This window comes from Gracilinanus agilis, chromosome 3 (genome assembly GCF_016433145.1).
Source record: "Gracilinanus agilis isolate LMUSP501 chromosome 3, AgileGrace, whole genome shotgun sequence".
NCBI lineage: Eukaryota > Metazoa > Chordata > Mammalia > Didelphimorphia > Didelphidae > Gracilinanus > Gracilinanus agilis.
The window spans coordinates 669,180,302-669,188,839 of NC_058132.1; positions in this window are offsets into that span (position 1 = coordinate 669,180,302).

The window sequence follows — 8,538 nt, forward strand, 5'->3', positions numbered from 1 at the left end:
AGAGAGAGAGAGAGAGAGAGAGAGAGAGAGAGAGAGAGAGAGAGAGAAGGGAAGGAAGGGAAGAGAGAGATAAAGGGGAAAGGAAAGAAAGTCAGAGAAAAGGGGGAAGAGTCAGACACAAAGAGAAAGTTAGAAACAAAGAAAAAGGGAGAATCAGAGAAGAGGTGAGAAAGAGATACAAAGGAGGAGGAAGAGAGTCTGAGGCAAAGAGAGAAAGGGGAGGGGGAAATCAGAGAGAAAAATAGAGAGACAGAGTGTGAAGGGAGAAAGAGAAATCTAGAGTACAAAGAATAAGAAAGTAGACATGGGAGAAGAAAAGAAATAGAAGGGAAAGGGAGAGAAAGGCAGAAAGTGAAGAGAAAGAGTGAAAAGGAGGGAAGAAAAAAGGAAGAAAGGAAGGATTAGAAAGCAGGAAACATTTAGACTTAGAAAACTCAAATGCCATCCAGTCCAACTCCATCTTTCAGAGGAGAAAACTGAAGTCCAGAGCAATGGAATGACTTGCTTTATCTCACATAGGAAAAGAAAGAGAGAAGAAAAGTGAAAGGAAAGAGAACTGTGGAAAGAAGTTGGAAATGAAAGATGAAAAAGATGGGATGAAAGGAGAGAAGAGATTTGCATTTCTTTCTTTCTGAGTTTTATTAATAGATTTGTTGACTGGATATGTAACATCAACAAAATGCTGTCAATTCAGTAACTCAGCAAGTATTTATTAAGTACAAATAACATATAAGGGACTGGTGATAAAAATGAAAAACAAAAACGTATAGTCCTTGACTTCAAGTAGCTTATTTTCTTGGATATATGGAATGCATGTCACACTAAGTATTATTCCAATGAGAATCAAGATCTTGCATATTAAAACTAGTCTTGCCCTCTCTTTCCCTTTATTTGATGAATCTGGTAACTAATAGTCCATTTCCTTTCCATTGTCCTAGTCTCAACATGCCTAGATGGGCACAATAGCTCTGTATACAATCTGTCCAAATTTACACAGCATCTTTTTCCTCCTCCTCCTTCTCCTCCTCCTCCACCTCCTCCTCCTCTGGTTGGAGTCTCTCACACTGAGTCCCATCACAGTGCCTCCAATTGTCTCCACCATCCATGGTTTAAGAACTTAATTCTCTGTGTGATTCATCAGTGACAGCACATCTAATTAATCCAGGCATTCTTTTGTTCACCTGGCACATGTGTCGGGAAAGAGTTTAAACCCCACATGTTTCTGGACAGTTGAGGCGAATAATTTATGGCTACATGCACACAGCAGAGTGAGAGGAGAGAATGTGATCAGGTTGCTTGGCCCCCATCTGCACACCAACAAAGCCTGATCTACATCCAGGTTCTACAGCAATTAACAATGACCATGGCACTGTCATATAATATGAACGCTGAAAGACAGAAATGACAGCTATCCACTAAGCTAGGTCACATCACACTTTTCTATTCAGTGAGATCCCATTTATCTGGTATCCAAACCAAACCAAAATACTGAAATAGTTGACTTTTCTGTACTTTACAGAAACAGAAAAATGAACACAAGAAAATATCGTCTCAATAAAAGAAAAAAACCAGATCCAAGACAAGTCAGAAGACGAGGAGCCACCAACTTCATCTCATATCCATGAGACTCCAAGGAATCCATGCATAGATTTCAAGGGAGTCTATGAACTTGAATGAGAAAAAAAGTTATATCTTTATTTGTTCTAACATTTATTTGAGATTTCAGCAATGCCTTCAATTATTTAAAAACATTATTTTGAAAAGAGATTAAGTTTCACCAGACTGACAAAGATATCTCTATTGAAAGTTACAAAACAACACACACACACACACACACACACACACACACACACACACACACAGTTATACACCCTGGTCCTAGACCAGCAGTGGAGAAGGTTTTCAAGTTTGGGAGTCCAAACTGCAACTTCAAGCTGCCTGTAGCTCCCCACATTACCCCAGAGAGCATAAGGAAGAAGTGCTCACTTTGGGTGGTTGACCAGAGGGGCAGGGCATGCAAAAAGTATCCTTGGGTTCTGGGAAGAGGAGGAATGGAGCTGTTCCCCTAGTGCCAGCTCTGCAGGGGTGCCATGCCTTCCACAAAGCTGTCCTAGACAGAGAAGCAGCTTGGGGTTGTGAAAAGAATGCTAGGGAACAACTAGAGGGCTCAATAGATTGAAAGCCAGGTCTAGAGATAGAAAGTCCTGGGTTCAGATCTGTAATCAGACACTTCCTAGCTATGGGCAAGTCACTTACAACCTCCATTGCCTAGCCTGTAGCACTCTTCTGGCCTTGGAATCAATATACATAATTGATTCTAAGACAGAAGGCAAGGGTTTTGAAAAAAAGAATCTTTAATATGGGGGTCAAGAAGGACCTAGGTTTGAATCTCAGCTCTGATGACCACTATATTGTGTCTTTGCACAAGCTGCTTCAATTTCATCAGCTGAAAAATGAGCAGAGTTGGTAATATCAGCACTAACAACCCAAGATAGGAATAGAATTCAGAATGACCTTTAAAAAAAATAGAGCTAATTTCCATCAAAATATAATAAAGGCTCTAGAATCAAAGAACCAAGATTATAAATATGTTAGAGAAAATACAAAGTGAAAAGCATGAAGGAAAAGACCAGAAGGTCATAATGAATCACTAGTTGAAAACAGGTATAGGATTGATATTAAAAAACAAAACAGACGCGGCACACTCAACAGCATTGAAATCTTTCACTTACAATTTCATTGCAAAGTTACTAGAGTATTAAGATACCTATGATCTTCACATTTTTTAAAAGGTCATAGCAAAACAGGCCAGGGGGCAAAGAATTAGAAGATAGTTGAAGAGATGGAAAGCAGTTTCCCAGAAGAAAGGTCAAAGGCAATTACATGTAATAACAATTTTCAACATAAATTTTCCAAAATTATAAGATCCAAATTTTCACCCATCCTACTTTCCCTCTCCCCTCCCAGAGATGATAAGCAATTTGATTTGAGTTATACATGTATTATCATGTGAGACATACTTCCATATCAGTCATTGTTGTAAGAGAATACTCAGATAAAACCAAAACTTCAAAATAAAAACACAAATTAAATTAATTAAAATGACAAATAGTATGTTTTAATCTACATTCTGATTCTAACAGTTCTTTCTCTGGAGAGAAATCCCTCAGAATTTGTCCTGGATCATTGTATTGCTGAGAGTAGCTAAGTTTTTCACAGATGATCATGCCACAATGTTGCTGTTACTATGTAAGTGTTCTCTTGGTTCTGCTTATTTTACTCTGCATCAGTTCATGTAGGTCTTACCTATTCTTTCTGAAATGATCCTGCTCATTATTTCTTATAACACAATAGTATTCCATCACCATCATCTACCACAATTTGTTCAGCCATTCCCCACTTGATGGACATCTCCTCAATTTCTAATTCTTTGCCACATCTGGTTTGCATCTTGACCTGGAGGCAGAAGACTAAAGCAAATGACCTTCGAAGGTCATTATCAAATCAACAGTTTTGCAATCCAAGAGACCAATAGTATGATTCCTAAAGTTCTATGTGTTAGATGTGAAATGAAATGTGCAAGCAGATAGCATTGATTTCAATAAATATTCAGTAAGTATCTACTATGTGCCAGGCAATCCAAAAACAAAAGTGGAAAACATTTCCTAACTTACATTGAAGGAATGAATAAAAATCCTGAGATTCATTTCTCCAAATTCTGTGTCAAATAAGATCTCTAAATGTAAATAAAAACTATAATATTGTTTCTGTGTGTGCCTGAAATTTAATAGTGGTGCTCACCACAGCATAATCTTCAATCCATTGTCACTGGCCTCCTAAATGTTCCATAAACAAGGCATTCCATCTCTAATAGCTGGACAATTTCTCTGGTAATCCCCATTCCTGGAATACTCTCCCTTCTCAATTCCACCTACTGACTTTCCTGGCCTCCCCTAGTCCCAAGTAAAATCACATCTTTTACAAGAAACCTTTCCCAAATCTCTTAATTCCAAAGTCTTCCCTCTTTTAATTATTTCCTTTTTATCTTATATAGAGCTTGTTTTGTATCTTTTTGTTTGCTTGTTGCCTCTCCCATGGAATTTTAATCTCCTGGAGGGTAAGAATTGTTCTTTGCCTCTTTTTCAATCCCTAGTACTTAGTACAATGCCTAGTACATAAGGAGTGCTTAATAAATGTTTGTTGATTGATTGGTATAACCTCCCAGTAGAAAGTAAACTCCTTGAATGGGGAGGCCTGCTTTTTGTTTTATTTTTGTATCCTAGCACCAAAGAGAGTGACTGGTATATAGCAAGTGCTCAATAAATGCTTGTTGGATTGGATTAAGAGCATAGCCTCTCCATGCTTTAGTAGATGGTCTTCCTGATTTGTTCTGGCTGAAAATATCATTTCTTAATCTTCTACTGATGAATCTGTCCAGTCTCAGCTAGAGTGACAGAAATAAAGTATTGCCTGGCCCCTGATTGAAGTCTTCCAGTTTGATAAGACAAGTCAATGTATAACCATTGTGGTACAGTAGAAAGAGAAGGAAATTTAGAGTCAAAGGACCTGAGTTCAAATCCCAGCTCAGTTCCTTCCTACCTGTGCTACCTTAGGGAGTCACTTAACCTCATAAAACCTCAGTTTCCACATTTGTCAAAGGAGGAGGTTAGAATTAATGATTTTGAAAGTTACTTTCTATGAAGCTAGGACCCATGACCAACTCCTCACCACAATAAAGTATGAGAAAATTGTGTAAGAAAAGGTGTTATAAGTCAAGATTAAATTACAGATTTGAAATAGCCAATGGTATTGGTTGAATATTCTTTCCAGACCAAAAAGATTTAGAATCTATGAAAACTGTTCTATATCATTGAACCTCAGAACTGAAAGGGACGAATGGAAATTTCATCCTATGGCCTCATTTTGTAGATGAAAACAGTGAACCGCAGAAAGGTTGAGATTTGCCAAAGGTCCCAGGACTACTAATCTATCTCCTTTCTAAGCCACCCTCCACATCACTGCCTAAGTAAATCCCTTGATCACTCCTGCTCAAAAACTATCAGTGACTCCTCCTGCCCATCAAATCAAATCCAGATTCATAATTCTAGCATTCAAGGTCTATGCAATCTGAATTTGACTTACATATATCATATTTCATATAATTTTTCCTCATTTCTTCTACATTCCAAACTGGACTCTGCTTCCCCACCCTTATGATTCTACTCTTTCTCACTTCTAAATCTTTGCTAATTCTATTCCTTGCAGCAATTCTTAGAATGGACTCCCATACAACCTGCTCTTGTTAGAGTCCTTCTTCAAGGCCTTAGAGCCATGGTGGTGAACCAAGACACGTGTGCCAGAGTGGGCACTCAGAGCCCTCTCTAAATGGTTCACCATTATGGACCTAGAGCCTTTCCTGACCCTCACTTCCCCATACCCAATGGGAAAGTGCTTCATCCTTTGAATTCCTGGTGACCCTTTGCCTGGACCTCACCATTGGACTTCTTACTCTTTTGTGCCATTAGTTATTGGTATTTTTACATACTATTCCTTGCTGGTCTATCAGAAGCCCATAGAAAGCTGACCCTCTCTTTTATCCATATTTGGAATCCAAGTGTTCAGCAGCACACCTCACACATAATAGTCACTTGGTGTCTACTGAATTGTTTTTGTGCTCCTAGATACGCATCTTCTGTAAACTACTTTTCTCCAAATCACTTATTTTTATTCTAACTCTCTCCCCTTTGAGTAACATGCCTAAAATTATATGGCTTTTTTTAGCTTTTTTTCAAAATTTCTAAAAATTTATCTAATCTGCATTCCTGACAATGAAATTGTTCAACCCACTTCCCTGCAATAAGAATATCAAAAAAAAAAAAAAAAAGAATATCCAACATCATCATCATCATAACTAATACTTATAGAATGTCCATTATATGCCAGGCATTGTGCTAAGTTCTTTTCAATTATAACTCCATTTGTTCCTTACAACAACCTTGAAAAATAGGTGCTATTAATTATTCCTCTTTTTACAGGTGAGGAAACTGAAGCAAACAGAGATTAAGAAACTTACCCAGGGTTACCCAGCTAATATAAGTGTCTGAGGCCAGATTTGAACTTGAGTCTTCATGACCACAGGCTGAATCTACTATATATCTAGGTACTTGGAGTTTTTTTACCCTCATATCAAAAAGATGAGCCTCTCATATACCCAAATATTTATGGTAGCAAAAAACTGGATACAGTAAATAGCCGAACAAATTTTGATCCATGAATGTGCTATATGAAATGGTGATGCGAAGAAATATCAGATGCTTGGGAATACAGAGAATTATAGGAAGACTTATTTGAACTGATAAAAAGAAAAAAAAGTGAAGTAAACAGAAACAAAAAGAGACTATACACTATACACTAATCTGACAACAATGTAAATGAAAAATAACAACAAAGTAATTGAAACTAAATGTTGCCATATTATAGTGGCCAAAATTGGTCTCAAAGAAGCTATATGAGAAATCTCTCAGTTTATTTGATGTAGTAGGGGATTACAGATGTGGAATACTCCTTAGGCTTTTTCCATATGATACTTCATTTTTCCTGAACTTTTTCCTGTCTCTTTTTTAAATCTTTTATTAAAAAGGATGGCTATCTGGGGATGATTCAGGAAGGAATATATCAAAAATTCAGGTGATATTAGAACAAAAAAATCAACAAATTTTTTTACAAGGATACCTAAACTCACAAAATAAAATACTTGCAGATCCTTGGACCAAATCACAACAATACATTACATCATTCAAGTCCACTAGCCACCATTTCACACTGGCTTTTATTTTCCATATATTTTTCCCATATCATTTAGGCTTAAAAGAAAAATGAATTAACAGATAAAATGACGAACTTGGAATCGGGAAAACATAGGTTCAAATCCCACCTATAACATTAATTAGTGGAATGGCCATAGGAAAGTCACTTATAAATATATTTCATCTGACTCTCACAACAAGGCTCAGATTTTAAGTACATAGAACTTGGGTCCTATGGCTTCTGGTTCAATGGTCTTTCCACTGCCCTACATCATGGGCATGAATATTTTCAATGGATCTAAGATGGGTGAGTTAAATTTTTCACTTTTCAGTTGGTCACATTGTCATTACATAGGTCCAGCTCTGGAGTGAATGAAATATTGAAGAAAGACAGGAGATTATGATGAAAGAATATACATGTAACTCTAAGCTTATAATCCTATTGTCCTCCCCTGCTTTACCTAACTATGTTGTCAAGGTAGAATTAGAAAGCACCATTATGGTCCTCTGCCCTCTGGGGCCAAAGGATTCTTTGCTCTTTCTCTTCTCCCACAGGGAGATGGGCACCTTAGCCCCAAGTCTGCACAGAGCCAGCTGTCTGACCTTATAAATGCCACCTAGGGGAAGTATGCCATGGCAAGGATCTTGCCCCATCCCCAGAATTGGGAAGTTGGACTTTGTTCTGACAATGACTGTATAGCTTTGTGGGAGAGTAAAGCAATATTTCCTGAAGTTAGGAGAGCTGGGTTCAAATCCTGACTCTGTTACCATAGTTGTAACATTGGGTAAGGCACTAAAATGTCTCTAAATCTCAGCCCCTCATCTATAAAATGAAGAAAATGAAATTCAGTAAATAGCCTCTGATTCTCTTTCCAACTCTAAATCTGCAACTCAGGAGGAAAAAACAACCATTTAATTCAATCAAGCAACCATCTTATAACGGATATTTTGAATGTAAATGCTCATTTTCAATCCTCTTATGCTGCAGACTATGGAAGGAAAGGAATTCTCAGGGTCTCCCCAACCACCAGAGAACCCAACTTTGGTTTTAATAAAAATTGATTTATTAATTGTCATACTTTCGCTTCATTTTTTCCCCAAGCGCCATTCTTGGGGAAAACGTGTTCTTTGCCATCTGTTTCTCCAGTCAGACTCCTCACCTATCAAAAGACTTTGGATTAATTACTCTGACCAAAATAAAATGGTGCCCTTGAATTAAGGTACAGAAGCAGGAAAAAGCAGCCAGGGCTCGCTCCAGAGAATATATTTTGGTTCAAATGAAGTTGTTTTGAACTTGCCCATAACACAATTCAGAGTCTTGAAAATTATTCATCTCTTCAAATAAAATAATATGGGAGGAATGAGAGGAAGAAATATATGATAGAAAAAAACATCTAATTATTAAACATACTATTTGCAAAGCACTGGGATCAAGAATGGGGGCTGGCTCTTCTATTATCTTCAGTGTATAATGTAAAAGATATGTATTCTATTTAACAAATATTTATTAAACATGTCATCTATGGAGAAGGCAGTATGATAGACCCTGGAGATACAAAGATAAAATCTAAACAGTATTTACATTCTTCTAGATTGTATGCAATATGTCTATGTAACATGGACATGTGGAAATAAATACAAAACACAAATAAGTTCAAAAAGGAGAGCTTGCTAATGTTTGTTGTTATTCAATCCTGTCTGACTCTCCATGACCCTATTTGAAGTTTTCTTA